We start from the raw sequence: 20,036 nt of genomic DNA on the forward strand, positions 1-20,036 counted from the left end.
ATTAACAATGGGCGATGCAAACTGTACTTTGCGTATTTACTACCAGAATGTTAGAGGGCTAAATACAAAGATTACCGAAATATATACTGGTACACATTAGAGGTGTGACAAACGGTTATTTTTGTGTAACTGCTACGTTTGTCACTGCTACAATATAGTAACTGTGAAAAGTAACATTTAAAAATAACGTCCAAACTTGCTCACCTTTTATTGGTCACGGATTCAAGCTTGTCTCGTTACAGCTGTGTTGCGAAGTCCCATTCATTCACTTGCACATGCGCGCACACCAGGCAAATGTTTGGGCTGTACCTAAATTAAGGCTACGGCCGCTTCCTTCCCACTCCTAGCCCGTTCCTATCCCATCGTCGCCATAAGACCTATCTGTGTCCGTGCGATGTAAAGCAACTTGCAAAAATTAACTACTGCACAAGAAAAATCACAATCCATGCCTTGTCTTAGGATTTTAGAAATAGTGGTCCAGCAAGATCCACTCCTACCACATCAAATAAACCTGCATCCCTAACAAGATTTCCTTGAAGGGCTGGCATTTCAGGAAATGATTTTTTAAATTTCAAATCTTCTGCACTGGGCACATTTCCTGATGACCTTACGAATGGTTCTTCTTCCCTTTCGTATCCAGTAGTGCTCCCGTAGTACGGCGAGTAGAATCTGAATACCTGCATGAAAAGCTCTCATAAGATGTTCTCTGATTACCTCCTCAGTCAAAGGGTGATTTGATGGCAAAAAAACGAGTGCACGGAAATCATATTCTTCCTTTCTGTTGGTGATTTTTGTCTTAATCCTGACGAGGCTAATCTGGTCATTGAAAAGGCACAATGACTTTTGGTTGTTCCTTTCGGTAAAATTCTCTTCTTGAACAATATTCATAGTCATTTCTCCGCCGTTGAAATTTCAAGACAATCCTATTCAGAAGCGGCATTCTGCACTACGTCTTTACTGACATTGTTGATGAACCGCAGCATAAATGCTACCACTGATGATTCTTGAATACCGGGAAAAGAATCTTAAATACCACTGCTTTACCTGGGAGACAGGCATAGTAGTGGTAAAAAGGTATGTTCTTTCTTCTTCGACCTCATCTTCAGTAACTTCTACAGAGCGATGGCCAACTCTTTTCTTCCAAGTTTAAACAAGCGGGTCCCTCCCACCAATGAGAAGAGACCAGCTGACATAGAGCAACCTCTCAGCTGAGTTGTCTGTGCCTGGTAGATGAAACTAAGGTTAGATAGTTTTCTAATTCCTTTCAGTCTGTTTCTGACGAACGCTCCCCAAGCTTCCTCTCTTCTTATTCAACATAGAACAGAAGACGAGTCTCTCCAGTAATACTCCGGGATGTCCGACAGTTTCAAGTTTTCCTTCACCGAAAAACGAAGCGTGAGCCTATAGTGTAAAGTAATAACTCCTATCTCGGTATGGTTCCTTTCTTGATTGGGGCTACACTGGATTTTGCTGCGACCATTTGCACTTCAAACTCTTTTCCACTGAAAGATCTCAACAAAGTAACGGCTGCATAAGCCACTCGACTGGCATCACTAATTGCATGCATACTCCAAGATGATCTGCCCCATAATTAGAAAACCTTCTAAGCACTTTAATTTCAGCAATGGATGACAATTTATTTAACCATTTATATAATTCGATTTGAGCGTCTTCACTTAGCGGACTATCCCAAATTATTTTCTCTCTCCAACTTTCCTGTATTAAACCTTTAGACACAATGGAAACCGTACAAATAAAACCAATTAGATCAAAAATACTTTGAGCCACCGACAAATATATTCTCCTTGTGAGAAAATCAGAGGTATTTAACTTTACCGTCTCACATGACAACATATCACGCACGGGGTCCCACAACAAAACCAAAACAGGTGTCAGTTTGTGTAATTCATCCTCCAGACACAACCTGGTGTGCTCCCACCCCCCTAGGTCAAATTTTTCTTGCAACAGTAGCTTCCCCAATTCATGTATAAATTGCATAAGTTCTTCTTCTGTGTTTAAGAAAGTGACGCAGTCGTCCACACACAGGGAGAAGTTCTCTGTTTATCTGCGGTTTCCAAGAAGCTTAAATTGTTTTCAAGGGAAGGTTCCATACGGCCCCATATAGAAACGGACTTCAGTTAACTCCAGAAACAACCCGTTTGTGGCGGTATCTTTTAAAAGTCCCCTCCGCATAGTTCTCGCACCACAGGAATTTCAAAAAGTTCCTATTACTTTCAGAGACTGATATTTGAAGAGAGACCTTCTTTATGTCTGAGATCTCGCCTTTCTTCTTTAATCGGAACCGGTTCAAAATAGATGTAATTACTTCTAACAGATTAGATCCCTTTTCCAGACAGTCGTTGAGAGAAAGTCCTTCTTTCAATTTACACGAATCATCGAGTACAGGCCTCACTGCTGTAGTCGATCTTTCCTTAAAAATTCCTCGGTGTGGTAAAAAATAACCAACATCCTGAGAGTTTCCTTGGCCTAATTCTTAATTATTCCTTCCTTTCCCCAGTCCTGGAGCACTTGTTGGTACTTCTCAAAATTTCCTTTCCTTGGTTAAGCGGCGTGTTGCAGAAATCAGTCCCTTTAATGCAACATCCTTGTTGCCTGCCAATAGCTGCTGATCATCTTTCAATGGAAGTGCGACTTCATATCGTCCTTCCTCATCGATCTTAACATTTTCTTGTAAATGTTTCGAAGTTTCAATTTCAATCTCCATCTTTGACAGCGTTTCAGCAGAATCACAAATTCCAGTGCTTTCCAGGTTCCATAGTTTTCCCAAAGAAGCAGTTATCTCAGAGAGAGAGTTACCAAGGACGCTGTGTTACAGTTTTCAGTTGTCTTCCAAAGCTGTCCCATCACTGTCGAACCAAATGTGGTCCTACCCGCAACTAATCCAGACCTCAACTTGATTGTGTCCCCAGTCAATAAACTATCCGCAGTGTATGCAACGATGAGTGGCTCAATCTCCGATGGCTCCGAACAAAAGTCAGAGGGACAGATTTTAATTTCTCTGATTTCATTCATTAAAGCGGCCCGTTTTAGACATTGGATTACACCACAAATTACCTTTTGCGCCAACACCATTATTTTTTAGAAACTGAATGATGTAGGTTGTCAACAATTATTTCATACAGGTCGTGAACATATGCACCCCCCAAAAAGCTTGTGTTCAGCTCAGCGCCCCTGTTTACCTACAGGCAAGGGATACCGTAGATGTAGGATTTTGCTTAGCTCAGCACCCTGCTAAGTAGAGGCAGGGGATACCGTAGATGCGGTCTTAGCTCAATGCCCTTGAGGATCGCTTCTCAGCCTAGCGCCCTCTGTCTACCTACAGGCAAGGGATACTTTAGATGAAGGCTCTTTTGCTTAGCTGAGCACGCTGCTAAGTACAGGCAGGGGATACCGTAGATGCGGTCTTAGCTCAATGCCCTTGTGGATCGCTTCTCAGCCTAGCACCCTCTGTCTACCTACAGGCAAGGGATACCGTAGATGATGGCTCCTTCACTTTCTTTGCTAGGGGCTTTACGTCGCACCGACACAGATAGGTCTTATAGCGACGATGGGACAGGGAAGGCCTAGGAGTTGGAAGGAAGCGGCCGTGGCTTTAATTAAGGTACAGCCCCAGCATTTGCCTGGTGTGAAAATGGAAAACCACGGAAAACCATTTTCAGGGCTGCCGATAGTGGGATTCGAACCTACTATCTCCCGGATGCAAGCTCACAACCGCGCGCCTCTACGCGCACTGCCAACTCGCCCGGTCCTTCACTTCTTACTCAGCTCAGCGCTCTATCTTCTTACAGGCGGGGGATACCGTAGATGTTAGCTTAGCTTAGTGTCCCTGAGGATCGCAACTCAGCTCAGCGCCTCTGTTTACCTACAGGCAAGGGATACCGTAGATGTAGGCTTTTTGCTTAGCTCAGCACCCTACTAAGTACAGGCAGGGGATACCGTAGATGTGGTCTTAGCTTAATGCCCTTGAGGATCGCTTCTTAGCCTAGCGCACTCTGTCTACCTACAGGCAAGGGATACCGTAGATGTTGGCTTTTTGCTTAGCTCAGCACCCTACTAAGTACAGGTAGGGGATACCGTAGATGTGATCTTAGCTCAGTGCTCTTGAGGATCGCTTCTCAGCCCAGCGCCCTTGTCTACTTACAGGCAAGGGATACCGTAGATGATGGCTCCTTCTGTTTTTGCTTAGCTTAGTGCCCCCGTTTAAGTTCAGAGTTCGAGGATTGCGCGCTGGCCCTCCCAGGTTTGATCCGCTAGTATAATACATCAGCCCGCAGAACTCCTAAATTCCGGCACCTCGGCATCTTCGAAAACAACAGGTTCGATCCTGGCTTAGTCTGATAGTGCTTAAATACGTCAGCCTGCAAAACTCAGCGTCTCTTCTAAAGGCACTCGGAAGGACTCTTGTTGCATAAACATTTCGTTACAACTGTAATGCAGACGTTTGCAACTTGCACATCCGCTTAGTAACAAGCTGCATATTTACTCGGTGTAGTCTGTGCTCGCAGTTCTTCGTGTGCGTTAATTGTGTGCGCATCCTCTACTTTCTCACTTACCGTCTAGCAGTAAAAACAAAAGGTAAGATTAATTCCTTGAATATTATTATTATTATTATTATTATTATTATTATTATTATTATTATTATTATTATTATTATTATTATTATTATTTACGAATTCTTTTTTCTTTGTTTTTAGAAAATCACTGCTGTGAATATTATTCTTCAGTTTGCTGATTCAACTTAATCTAAGCCTAAACTGTTGGTTAGTGTTTGCATTTTTTGTTCGAAAGCAACTTCTACGCTAGCTAATAAACCAACTTACCCTTTCATATCCCATCATCACAAGTGCTTTCACGCTAGGCAAAAAGATCTTCGAGTTAAGGATAGCTAGGTTAACTGTTAACAAACCAAGTAACATTTGTAACCCTTTCATATCCTATCATCACTATGTGTAATACAAGTGCTGTGTATGTGAACATGAGAATGTGCTAACGCTACCTTCACTTAGACGATCAAACCAACTTCCCATTCATATCCCATCATCACAAGTGCTTTCACGCTAGGCAAAAATGATTTTCGAGTTAAAGATAGCTAGGTTAACTGTTAACAAACCAAGTAACTTTTGTAACCCTTTCATATCCTATCATCACTATGTGTAATACAAGTGCTGTGTATGTATACATGAGAATGTGCTAACGCTACCTTCACTTAGACGATCAAACCAACTTACCCTTTCATATCCCGTCATCACTATGCGCGATGCAAGTGCTTCTACGCTAGGTAATATATATGTTTGAGTTGCATGTTTGTAAAGATAGCTAGGCTGGCTGACTTGCCCTTTCATATCCCATCATCACTATGTGCGATGCATGTGCTAACGCTACATTCATATATTTTTGTTCTTTTTTAGGCACATCGAGAATTACTATCGGCATTACAGAAGTAATCGGTTATACTGTTGCAATGTCTAACAGCTAGCTGCACATTCGTAAAAGGCTAAGTCCTAAGAAGGTCTCTAAACTTAGAGCGTAAGTTGTAGTATTTAATATAAATAAATAATGTAGAATTGGCATATTATTCTATTTTAGATTAGGTATTACCTTCTCCTCCTACTCCTTCTTCAGGAAGAAGTACAGAGCAAGAAAGAAGGTGTTGAGCAAATTCGTAAGTATGTTATCGTCTACCTCACTAAGTATGTTGAGAAGATTATTTTTTTCTAAACCATGTTTGATTCTAGTCTTGCAATGCAGTGTTCCACAACACCGAACTATAGTATGTATGTGTTTTTGAATGGTAGTATGTGTTCAAGTCTAAACTCACACAATCTTGCTTTTACAATGCATATTCGATAGAGATGTACCTTGACTAAAAAGAAAGAGCAGCTTAGTAAGTATGTTGAGAAGATTTTTTTCTAAAAAGTGTTTGGTTCTAGTCTTGCAATGCAGTATTCTACACTATCGAACTATAGTATGCGATTCTAGTTATAATATATTTTTAACAGCAGTGTGTGTTCAAGTCTAAACATGCATCACTGCAGTTACGCGATATGCATAAAGGTATCCTCAGACATGTCGTATCGTGTTCTATTCTAGCCTTAATCACTTATTTAGTGTTTTGAACACATCAATTAATGTTCTGATCACATTTTGAGGTTAACAACGAGTGCAGTGTTCGATTCTAGTCTTGTTATGTTTCAATCTGATTTAATGCTCTAATCACATGTTGAAGTTAACAACATCGAGTGCAGTGTTCGATTCTAGTCTTATGTTTTACAATCTTGCTTTTGCAATGCATGTTCGATAGAGATGTACCTTGACTAAAAAGAAAGAGCAGCTTAGTAAGTATGTTGAGAAGATTTTTTTCTAAAAAGTGTTTGGTTCTAGTCTGCAATGCAGTGTTCTACAACATCGAACTATAGTATGCGATTCTAGTTGTAATATGTTTTAAACAGCAGTATGTGTTCAAGTCTAAACATGCATCACTGCAGTTACGCGATATGCATAAAGGTATCCTCAAACATGTCGTATCGTGTTCTATTCTAGTCTTAATCACTTATTTAGTGTTTTGAACACATCAATTAATGTTCTGATCATATGTTGAGGTTAACAACACCGAGTGCAGTGTTCGATTCTAGTCTTGTTATGTTTCAATCTGATTTAATGTTCTAATCACACGTTGAAGTAAACAACATCGATTCTAGTCTTGTTATGTTTCAATCTTTTTTTTCTTAGAACAAAGATATCCCTGGTATGTTCTAAACACATGTTGTACAGTGTTCGATTCTAGTCTCGATCACTTATTTAGTGTTTTGAACACATCAATTAATATTCTGATCACATGTTGGGGTTAACAACATCGAGTGCGGTGTTCGATTCTAGTCCTGTTATGTTTCAATCTGATTTAATGTTCTAATCACATGTTGAAGTTAACAACAACGATTCTAGTCTTGTTATGTTTCAATCTGATTTTCTTAGAACAAAGGTATCCCCTGGCATGTTCTAAACACATGTTGTATCGGGTACCGTGTTGGATTCTAGTCTTGATCACTTATTTAGTGTTTTGAACATATCAATCAATGTTCTAATCACATGTTGAAGTTAATGGCATCGATGCTAGTCTTGTTATGTTTTAATCTGATTTTCTTAGAACAAAGGTATCCCAAAAATGTCATAAACACATGTTGTATCGAGTACATTGTACGAATCTAGTCTTGATCATTTATTTAGTGATCTGAACACATCAATCAATGTTCTGATCACATGTTAAAGTTAACAGCATCGATTCTAGTCTTGTTATGTTCCAATCTGATCTTCATAGACAAAGGTATACCCTGACATGTTCTAAACACATACTGTACCGTCTTCGGTTCTAGTTAGTGATCTGAACACATCAATCAATGTTCTAATAACATCGATTTTAGTCTTGTTATGTTTCGCAAGTCTAAACATGCACAATAACGTTAGCGCTGCACACTCTTGCCTTCGCGATGCGCGTTCGATAAAGCTATGCCTTGACAGAGGAGGAGGAGGCGGAGGAGGTAGAGGAGGTGTCGTATAGTCTCCTTCAAGATAGTAGATAAGAGGTTAGGTTCGCGAATGCACTAAGTTTTAATGATGATAGCTAACGAAATTTTAAATTATCCGCCACCGCATGTTAAATGTATGTAGCTTAAGATAGCAGCACGGTGCTCAGTAGTTTAAAGATGGCATCTAGATAGAATTTTTAAAATAGCCGCCACCACATGTTAAATGTGTGTAGCTAAAGATAGCAGCACGGTGCTTTGTTGATTAAAGATGGCAGATGATGGCTAACGGAATTACCCGCAAGATAGCAGCGCGGTGTTTTCATGATTAAAGATGTTGAATGACAGCTGTCAAGAAAGCATGTAGATTTTAAATTTCCCACCACCACAACGATAAGGTTTAGTACCGTAAAGATAGCAGTACTGAGGTAAGCGATGCAAGATGGCGGATAACAGCTGACGGAATTTTTCAAATTATCCGCCACCACATTTCAAAGGTATGTAACTAAAGAGTGCAGCATGATGCTCTCTTGATTAAAGGTGGCAGCTTGTCAAATATAATTTTTCAAATTGTCCGCCACCACATGTTAAAGGTATGTAGCTAAAGAGTGCAGCACGGTGCTCTCTTGATTAAAGATGGTGGATGACAGCTGTTAAAAAAGCACGTGGATTTGTTTCCAAACAAGAGAATGCGGAATTTTTCAAATTGCCGCCACCACATTTCAAAGGTATGTAGGTAAAAAGGGCAGCACGGTGCTCTGTTGATTAAAGTTGGCAGCTTGTCAAATTGTCCGCCACTACATGTTAAAGGTATGTAGCTAAAGAGGGCAGCATGGTGCTCTCTTGATTAAAGATGGCAGCTTGTCAAATTGTCCGCCACCACATTTCGACTAAAGAGTGTAGCACTGAGGTTAGCGATGCAAGATGGCTGAAAAAATTCACGTGGCTATGTTTACTAATTCAGCTAGTAGCTAAAGAGTGCAGCACTGAGGTTTGTGATGCAAGATGGCGGATGGCAGCTGTCAAAAAAGCGCGTGAGTTTGTAAAGCACGTGGAATTTACCACTCGACGTTAGCCCCTGACGGGACGTACTCGGGCTCCACCTGGATACCACGGCCGAACCCTTACGGAACACGCCGAAGATTTCCGAACGGCGCACTGGCTTTGAGTTGACAATGCAAAAGAACGAACTGTAGGAGATCTGCTGAACGAACGAACGAACTATAGTAATGTTTATGAGGTACACTACGAATACATACGAAGAGAACCGGGCAGTGACGATTTCGTGTTGACAGCAGGAAAGTGTATTTATTGTACGAGTGGTTTGAGAAGAAAATTACGTGTGTATATATTTTCGAATATCTACTTGTGCATAGTGTTCGTTACTGTACCTGTGGGATTAGTGTATTTCGTTTGGTGTGCCCAGCTATAGTGTGTATTTAGTTACGTGCCGCGTGTTTATTTAGTTTTTCTTCAGTTTAGGTAGGCCTACTTACATAGCGTTATAATGAGCAACGTTAAGAAATACTCGTGTTCTGAATGAGCTATGAGTATAATAAAAAAAATTGGAAACATGTTTCTAAGGCCCATCCAGAGAAACTAGATGAAATTGCGCCTTGTTTAAAGGGCGAGACATCTCTTCCGCACCAGTGTAAATTTTGTGATAAACAGTTCACGCACAGTTATAATTTAAAACGGCACGAGCGTCAGCGCCACACAAACTTAATTGGAGGACCTGAGACAGAGGATAAAAAATGTCCTTCTTTCTCAAGCTTCCTAGAGTGGAAACAGCACATTGAAAGCAAAACATGTTCACAGTATGTAAAGAAAAGGGGTTCTTACACTGCAACAGATAACACGAAGAGACATTACTATGTGTGTCATCGATCAGGCTGTTTTGTGTCTGAAAGTAAAGGCATCAGGCACTTGAAGCTTCAGGGAAGCAACAAAGTTGATGAGATCTGTCCAGCAAGTATTCGACTAATTGAACACGAAAATGGAATGTGTGAAGTAAAATACGTTCCCACTCACAGAGGTCATCAAAATGATCTAAGCCATCTTGCCCTCACAGATGTAGAGAAGAAAACATTAGCAACAGATATTGCCAACCAGATTCCCTTTCAAGCTATTCTGGACAAAATTCGCGAATCTGTGACAGACTCAAAGCTTGAAAGAATTCATTTAATCACAAAACAGGATTTGTATAATATTGAGCGTAGTTTTAACTTGAGCTCTAAATCTGTCAGACATCAGTAGGATGGTACAAGTGTTGAGGCCTGGGTCAATGAAGTTAATTCAGGTGATAGGCCCTTGTGTATTATTCTATAAACATCAGGGGACCACCAGTGAAAAGCATCCAAACCTCAGAAGTGATGACTTTATTTTAATTATTATGAACAGTGCTCAGAGTGAAATATTAAATAAATATGGTAGTGACTGTATATGCACTGATGGAACACATGGGCTTAATAGCTACGGGTTTGAGTTAATAATGCTTTTAGTTCTGGATGACTTGAGACAGACTTTCCTTGTGCATTTTTGATTTCCAATAGAAGTGACCAGAAAATATTGTCTCTATTTTTCACCTACATTAAGAATGAGGTTGGTTGTGTATCCCCAAAGGTCTTCATGTCCGATTTGGCAGAAGCCTTCTACAATGCTTGGAATGCAGTCATGGGACCTGCAACCATGAGATTATTTTGCTCATGGCATGTTGACAGAGCATGAAGAAAGAATATTCAGACCAAAGTAAATGGGAAGGAAAAACAAGGAAATGTTTATAAAATTCTGTGAACAATAATGCAACAATATTTAGATTTTTGTGAATTAAATAGGGGTGGTCTTGCACACCTAGTAGCTATGTCAGTGAGTGTATAGTATCATGCAACATTTGATTTAAAGTGGCTATGAACATTGTGCTTTGAGTGTTTCAGATCAAAAGCAGTTGTTATTTCAGTTAGGAATGAGTAGTTTGGATTGTTGTGATATGATGATGATGCTTGTTTAAAGGGCCCTAACATCTAGGTCATCAGCCCCAAATGTTGTGATATCAGTGTTAGATGAGATATGTGTTTGTGGCCTGTTGTAAAGAAAAGGGTTTAGAATGTTTTGAAATATATAGTCAGTATGTAGGTAAATAATACACAGAATTAAGCAATCACTGTTTTCAGGATTTTAATGCAAAATGTAGGAAGTTATGAGCATCACTGTAAAATTCTTGTTTGTAACATTGATCATTAATCCTATATGGACTACACACACACAAAAAGAAAAGAAAGACAAAAAGGAACATGTGATACAGATTTGAGGTCCTTTATTTAATCATGAATAAACGCATTTAGGCATATACAAACTACTATTTATTTCTTCCTGAATTGAAATCCTCAGAAGTATTGTTCTGAAGGATCACTAGACGTTATGATGGAGGTGGTGCATAACTTGGTGGGTATAATTATTTTTAACTTACTTGCTTTATAGTTGACCTTTCATAGGGCAGAAGATTGCAAGTTGGAAAAGAGGTAAAGCTTTTTTGTGAGATCTACTTAATATTACATTTGAAAATTTAATGTGATTTTACCTTTTACAATAGACTCGTGGGCTGTACCACTGTCTGTTTAGAGCAAGAGATTATCTTCAGGGTGCAGGAGTACAGTACTGTACCACCTTCCCCTACCAAAATCTTTCTCATCGAAATCAACTGCAATATATCCTATTATGAATACCTAAGTATTTTAGAATAGGTATTCTAGTTAAGAAAAATGTAAGTGATGTTTACATTTGTTGAAAGAATCATACAAGGAACAGTATCAAAGTCATGGTGGAGGAAATTCAGGAGACAGAACACTTTAAGTCACTTAATAAACAACAGCAGTCATACTTGGCAGAGGAAGGAAAAACTTATCAGCAGCTCACTGTCGGACCTGTGTCTGGAAGTGAGTGAATAATCTGTACAAAACTCAAGGCTGCCCCTCAGTATTGATATACTAATTTTTTCTAAAATAAAACAAAAAGAAACACATTGCATATCTTCTTCACAAAACAATCTTTACATCACCTCTTACAGCAGTCTGTCATTTGCCCTTAATTTCTAATTTTTATCAGAATACTACCATAATACAATAAAAAGTACGGTACTATAATATGAATATTAGATCAATAACTAAAAAGGTTTACTATGAACCATTAAATTGCTATTTTTTTCTGGAAAGTGTTTCTTATAAGATAAGACATCCATCTAAGTTCTTCTGCATGCATTCTACTTCTTTATATACAAGCTTTCTCTTGTTTTAAAGTTATCATTCCATGAAATTCATTCCCTGAGCAGCCTTTATATTGCCAAGACCATTTATTACATAGCTTTCTTTAACTTCAATTTTACTTCTTCAAAAAGCTTGTCACTAGTTGCCATTTCTTCACTTTTATTTCTTAAGTTTCTTGAAATCTTCGAATTCTTCAATATTTAAGTTGCATTTCTTATTTACTTTTCCAATTTTGATGCACTTTTCTTCCTCTCCATCAAGTTCATTTGGTGCTCATTCTTTACTTTTTGGATGAGCAGTGTAGCAAGAGTGAGCAGATCTTGTCACTGTCAGTTGCTTCGTTGTGACCAGATCAATTGTGGTTTGTTTTACTGCAGTAATTTTTAAAAGCATCCTGAATATTTGTTCTTGTATTTAATATTCCTGGTGACATGGGCGATGCTTTGTCATTGATCAAATCTTTGCTCTTCTGAGAGAAAGCTCTCTACATCTGCACTCCTACAGGATAGAGTGAAACATATCTTAATTGTATTTCTTACTTCAGGATATTTCCTTTTCCCACATGGAAGTTTTAGATTGATATGAGGTTTCTGGTTCTTTTAACTTACAGATTTTTAATTTGCCTTAACTTTCTCAAACCTAAATATCTTCCATTCATCTTGAAGGATAATACTATCCATGGAGGAAGACTGTAAGATTGACTTAATTGGAGACGGCGAACAAATCCGTTATCTTGGAATTACCTTCAGGGATACTCCAGTGTTCGACGAGACTGCTGTAATGAAAAACCTTCACAATAAGCTCCAAATTCTAACAACGTCGCCACTGCTTAAGGAAGACCAAAAACTCATAGTACTAAATTCCTCAATCTGTCCCACCCTGATGTACCCTTTCCTGACATGCAGTTTCAAGAAAATCGCACAGAAATTCTTATCCGATAGCAATAAAATGATTAAAAGTGCAACAAAGGAGATATTGCAGTTACCGACGGATACTCCAGATGGCATGCTGTACACCGAAAAGAAATACAAAGGACTCGCTCTTTTTAAAACCTCGTGGGAAGTTTACCTTTAATGTATTAATGCCTGTAACATCTTGCTTAAGACTAAACACCCACTCCACGTCGCTTCAAGGGATTCTCATGCGGAGAGTCAGGAATGCGTAGAACGCCTAAAACTAACAAACGCTGATATCCAGAAAATAAGCGCCAAGAACGGCTTGTACGATACTAAGAAGATCCGGCAAGAGCTACGAGAACATGAATTCACCTCCTGGTGTTCACTGCCGCAAAAAGGACTCTGAGTACAACTGTACAAAGAGTACACACCAGCAAACTCTTGGGTGCGAGATCATACCGGACTGTATTGTAACGAGTGGAGAGAGGCTATAAAGATGACTGCTAATGTTTGTGCGGTGCGTTCAGTGCCAGGCAGATCCCTGGACAACAACCTCTGTTGGCATTGCCACAGAGAGAAAGAAACTCTTGGTTATGTCCTGGGATTCTGCACACGCAGGGAGCTCCTAATAAACATGCGGCACCACCAGATCAGATCCCTCATTGCCGAAGAACTAAGAAAGAAGGGATTCAATGTACATGAGGAGATACACGGACTGGCCATAAACAGTAGTTCGCGGAGAACTGACATCATAGCCTTTAAAGACAGCAGCTCTCAAGGATTCATATTAGATCCAACTGTCAGATTCGAGCATCATAGCGGTCAGCCAGAGGAACAAATACAAATCCACTATCCCTTACTACAAATCTAAATACCACCTTCAGGAAATAGAAATACAGTAATGGTCGCGTTCGCGGTACCGTACCTCGTCATTTCGTTGCCACATGGAAGCGCTTCGAACTTCCAATGAAGCTCATCCCTGAAATTGCGACCCTCGTCCTCAGAGGCTCCATCAAAATCCTGAGACACCACCTCTACAGCTACAGCTCTGGAATGCCACACTAATTATACTGTACCTTTATAATTTAGAGTTTTCTTCAATTAATAGTTCTGTACAGAAATTTGATATGTTTTACCTTGTCCATAGTGGCAGCCTGTAAATACAGGACGTTGTTCCTAAATAAATGGAAATGGAAATATTATTATTGTGAAGAATATAAGTCGATATATCAATGGGTAGAACCTTTGCAACCTTCACCATATCTACACAGCAGTGATGTGAATTTTTCTCCTTAGTTTGTAAAAACAGGTATGTATTAGAAAATATGCAGAAGTAGATTCCTCCCCCCCTCCCCCACAAGATGTTTGCAACTGGTGATATACTGTTCCTGTACACTTTTCAGAAGAAAAAAGGGCTTCTTTTCTGGCAAGTCTTTCACAAAGTGCATAACTGAAATATCTTCTCCTTAATCCATGCTGTTTTCAGCCTTCATAATACATCAGTCTTGCAAACCTACAAATGACATAGTAGCCAAGATTCTCCAGCTCATCATACAGAAACTTGAATAAACATTCTCTCTTTTTTGGAAAGTCTCAGAGAGTAATCTAAACACCAAGCTTGATACTTGCAGTAGCTTAAGTGCGGCCGGTATTCAGGAGATATTGGGTTCGAACCCCACTGTCGGCAGCTCTGAAGATGGTTTTCCGTGGTTTCCCATTTTCATACCAGGCAAACACTGGGGCTGTACCTTAATTAAGGCCACAGCCGCTTCCTTCCCATTCCTAATCCTCTCCCGTCCCATCATCGCTGTAAGACCTAAATATGTCGGTGCAGCGAAAAGCAACTTGTAAAAAAAACAAAAAACAAAGCTGCACTAGGCATAAAACTCAATTCACCCTTGTATGTTACATTTTTAAAAAGGAAAGTATCGATTAATTTGTAGTTTTCCAGTTGATGTTACGGATCTACAAACTGTACTGGTATGTTTGTGGTAACACTTACAAAATATTTTTGAAGAGCGAGACTTAGATCTGTCTGTTAGAACATGGTAGAAATTATTCAGTTCTCATGATGCTGTATGCATTTTTTTATAATTTTTGAGTCAGTAGTTATCAAAGTTCAAAAGCAAAATAATTTTCAGAAAATTTCAGCACTTATACTTCCCACTGGATATGGCTGTTGGCAATCCCAGCGAAAACTTACCTTATTTAAAGTCCACCATTAATGGTACCACATTCAATGAAAAATATGTGGCTTAATTAATGGGAAGTTTGTGTATGTACAGGAGAGTACAGTCTACACTGGAGGCGTGCTCAATGGGTTTGCTTAAATTATCAGCAGCAGCAAAAACTGTTGTGGCATCTTTAGTGCCTCTTTATTTATTTCACTTTTTTTGTATCTGTCTCTTGGCACAGGCCAGAGCAAAGTGTAGCTTCTACTGAAGTCCCAATCTCATCCATGGCTGTGACAATATGGAAGCTGCTGGGGTATGGGTTGTGCTGAGTAATGACATTTGGAGCACAACTAGTGTTTGAGTATTATGAAAGGTGTTGCTCATAGGATCAGTCGTGCTACAGTAGCACCTTCTGGTCCAGTGAGGAAAGCAATGGCAAACTATCTCACTCCTCATCTTGCCTAGTATGCCTCATTTGGACTCTGCCATTATTTTTTGCAATTTCCATATAACTGCGTAGCCTTTGGTGGTCCTAATTGAGGATCCAACCAGCCTCTGGGCTGATGACCTAACAGACAGAAGCAAACTTTATCCCTTACTCCTGTAAATATCACAGGTAAGGACCTAACATCCTACGCAAGTGAAGCCTGTTGTAACATGAGGGCTTAAAATTTGTGTGATAATAGCAGACAATAACAGAGTGAACCATGTAATGTTTAAGGACTTGTCAATATCTGCTAGTTATGAGTGTCATCTCTCAAACAAATGCAAAACTTTCATTTTTGACAGTGTGTATATTTTAAAAATTATCATAATCAGCTGAGCCTAATCAAACAGACTCTGCAAAAAGCTTTAATGTTTCCATCATTTTATTACCATGACAAATTAACAGCTGCCAAGTTCTCAGATATCAGAAGCGTGTACCCAAAGAAAGTGGTTGTTTGCTGAGAATGGCTCCCAAACTAAACTTCAGAATAGTTTTTCCACATAGGTACTCTTGAACAACAACTCTTGTGCAGTTAATAACTTCTATGAAACTACATTTCCTGTGATCAAACAAGGGTGTAGAAAGGAGTAAAGAATTGCACATTTTCTGCAAACTATGTCTCGGTAATGGAAAATAATGAATATTTTAAAAAGTTATTGCATTTCCCTCTGGGAAAAATCAAATGGGCATAAATACTTTTCAATAAAATGTGTGATGCTATGTTGCCTAGCAACCATGCAGACTGTGATCTGAAGTATTGATGGAGAATGGACCATGACATTAAGATCCATGGTTTGTGCAGCTCTCAAGGTAATGTCGCCAGCTAACATAATGTCACACATTTTGTTACATAACAGTATTACATTACACAAATGTTTGAATAACCCTCAACTGTTAAGTCCAAATGTGTGGTTTATGGTGAGAGTTACTGTCCTACTATCCTAGTGTGTGAACCATGGGCAACGGCTGGGTGGCAAAGTTAATCATCTTCAGAGTTGGGATACTCATTGCTATGGAATTGGGGTGGACATTTTTGACATGTTCCAAGCCAGGACCCTCCTGTTGTTCTGGCAGCTAGAACTATACAATCAACCGGTGGTCTCTACCCTATAGGAGAGATTCTCACTGTGATTATGTGTAAGTAAGGCAGCATCCTGCTTCACAGAATGTACCAAGCTCAGAATATTTTAAACAAGCCTTGAACCTATGGGAGTAACTCAGTCCTACTTCTATTTGACAGGGGAGGGACTCCTTTTAAACTTACGTATTTAGTTATATCCTTTTACTCTTTTGGAGAGCATAGGGCTTTGACAATGAAGCGCCAAAGTATCCTATTTTTAGCTAGGGTTTTCAGTTCTCCAAAGGTCTTACCTTCTTGTTTTGCCTCCTCCATCACACTGTGTCTCCATGACTTTCTGGGTCTACCTCTCTTCCGTTATCCTTGGGGTTCCAAAACAGAGCCTTTCTCTCCACTGCATCTTGCTGCTTCTGCAGTGTGTGACCGATCCATTTCAATTTCCTCCGCTTTATTTGTATGCCAATGGGCTCTTCTGTTTGTTTCCAGAGATCTTCCTTTGAAAATACTTTTGGCCAAAAATGCCTTAATTCTCCTTTAGCATCTATTTATAAATACATGTAGTTAATGCGTGATCTCTGAGGTAACTTTCCCGGTTTCACAACCATGTAACAATACTGTTTTTACATTTTTTCGAAAAATGCGAAGTTTGGTTTTCGTTGAGATTTCTCTGGCCCTCCATATCGGATAGAGTTGTATGAATGCCACATTTGCTTTGTGGATTCTCATTTTGACATCAGCAGCTGCTCCTCCATCCTGAGTAACCATACTGCCAAGATATGTAAACTCTTCACGTTGATATTCATTGCTTTTGTTTTCTGGGTATTTACCTTGGAAACTACTTGGCAAATAAAATGGAATTCAATGCGGATCCATCAATATCAATGAGGCTTATGCAAGAAAGAAAGTAGAACTGGCAGAGGTAAGTGGAGATAATGAGGAAGAGATAGATTAGAAAATGTTCTTAACAGGTGTTAAAATGGGAAGGACTGTTAATCAGGAGTTCTATTGCACACAACATAATTTTGGTTAGGCTCGTAAATGAGGAGATGACTTGGGTAGATTTAACCATTGGAGGAATTAGGATGAGAACTGTCTGCGTGAACCGTGGCAGCTAATCACACTAAACACTACACCACAGAGGTGGTCGAATATTTGACTACACACTGAGAAACTAACAGATACTAAAGAGACTGCCAGACTGAAGAATGCACGCGGTAAGCGGGTGAACCATACCTCAGTGCCCATGACCTCGGCAAAAAATTTACCCTTCCTCATAGCACATGCAGAGTCCACTACTTGCTGTGGCGGTATACAAATCGGTTATCCGGGACGAACGACATTCTGTGCGTATTTCCTCTAAACATTTTGTTAATAATTAAATAAGATGAGGGAAAAATTAGCCGATAAGACAGCAGGGCTTGTACAAATTGCTTTGTTTAAAAATAATTTCTATAATTCCTAGTTTCAGCTGGCTAAAATGGAATAAAAATGTAATCTTTTATCCACAAAGTGAGGGGGCAACTACCCCCTTCCCCCACAATCGCCGCTACTGCCCTGTATAAAAAGGAAGACTGGAAGAAATGCAGAAATTATAGGGGCATCACTCAACTTTATAAATCAAACTTTTGGAGATCATTTGAAAATGAATTAGGAATATAGTTGAACCGTTATTGGAGGAGGAGCAACGCAGGTTCAGGAACAACTGAAGCACTACAAACCTGATATTTGCCATCAGAATGATAACGGAGAAGCACTGGGAATAGGCTATGTTAAGAACTTAGTGATAGTTTTTATGGACATCGAGAAGGCCTACGACAGTGTTCCTAGAGAGATAATCTGGGAATACCTAGAAGGTATAGGTCTGCCAGACATCCTGATTCATAAAGTAAAGATGCTCTATCAAAAGTGCTTAACCTGTGTCCAAATATTGGATGGAAGATCAGATTGGTTTGAAACCAAAAGAGAAGTCCAGCAGGGAAGTGCCTTGTCACCACTCCTGTTCATCATTGACATGGATTGGATCATAAAATCCAACAAAGAACATTGCAAAGAGCCTAACACTCTAATATTTGCAGATGATGTTCTGATCTGGGGAGAAAATGAAGCAGACGTACAGGAGAACCTAAATCCCTGGAATAGCAATTTAAAGAATATGGACTAAAAATCAATAAAACAAAAGCTCTTTAAATGACTATCAACAGTAAAGGCACTAATTCAAACAATTTCCTGGAGGGAAGTCTATTGCGGTCTGGTTCTAACTTCAAATAGGCTACCTTGGAAGAATCACTTCAAAAGATAACCCATTAAATTAAGAAATACTTAACAGGACTCAGAAATCTTCTCAATTTCATTTTCAAGTGAGAAACCTACTCTGGGATGATAAAATACCATGTTTCATACCTACTTCGTTCCATTTCTCACATATGGACTTGAAACATGTACCCTGCATAACAAGGCAAATAATAAAATCCAGTCAACAGAAATGAAATTCACCAGAACAATGAACCAAAAGACCAGGAAGGACAAGATTAAAAATGAAGCAAATAGAAAGGAGGCTGGCATCAAAATGCTTGTTACCAAGCTTTTAGGAAGAGGCAGGCTACAATGGTTTGGACATGTTATGACGATGGACAGAACGAGAACAGCAAGGAATTATTTTGACAGAGAAGTGAAAGGGGGAGGCCAAGGAATTGATGGATAGAGACAGTGAAATCTGAGGTCAGCAAGAGGAATGCCAAGTGGGAAGATATAGAGGAACAGAAACTAAACTTTAACAGGATGAAGTAGCAAGCGCTTGTACTCCACACCTGGGAAACTGGAGCTTGAAGATGATGATGTATGGATGTAAGACATTTATAAAATTTACTTTGCACAGGAATCCTCTGGAAGTAAATTTCAGTTATGCAAATGACACCTCACTTTTCTTTCAATTTCTGATCATGGCTTAACAGTTGCAGAACTCTTAAGTTGAGCCCTGGCACACTAATGACTGACACTTTCAGCAGTACTACCATGTACCAGCAGGGAAGCTACAAACCAACAATCTTGAGAACAGATTTAGCTGTTACCTGCAGCTTTCAGGAAGGTAATTATCATATATCAGTCACACAGTTCATGGAGTGTGATAAAAAAAATCATACCATAGTACATCATGCTCGAAAATTTCATGTGATTTGACCTTTTTTTACAATAGAAACAGGAGTGTACCACTGACCCTTTAGGATGAGAGATTATCTTTAGTGCTGTCGCCCAGGTGGCAGATTATACTTTCACTAGAAATAATGTTATAAGTCTCAATTAATACAGTATATGGTATTGATAACAGTAGCCAAGAGATTAATTATAATACAAGGTAGTGGAACTGAGGCTATACTTGTATTTCGGTATTGCTGATCTTGAAGGATAGCCTATATCCATTACGGTAGTGGTTAGCGAATTTGCTTGAATGTTATTATCTCATGCTTGGCAGAAGAAAAAAAAAGAAGAATACCTTCAATATCAGCTCACTGTCAGTTCTGCCTATGGAATTACATAACCTCTTCTATAACCTAGAGGTACTGAGTTTGATGGGATTATATTCAACCTTCTCTTTGTCACTTTC

Source organism: Anabrus simplex, chromosome 2 (genome assembly GCF_040414725.1).
Source record: "Anabrus simplex isolate iqAnaSimp1 chromosome 2, ASM4041472v1, whole genome shotgun sequence".
In the NCBI taxonomy this organism is placed as follows: Eukaryota; Metazoa; Arthropoda; class Insecta; order Orthoptera; family Tettigoniidae; genus Anabrus; species Anabrus simplex.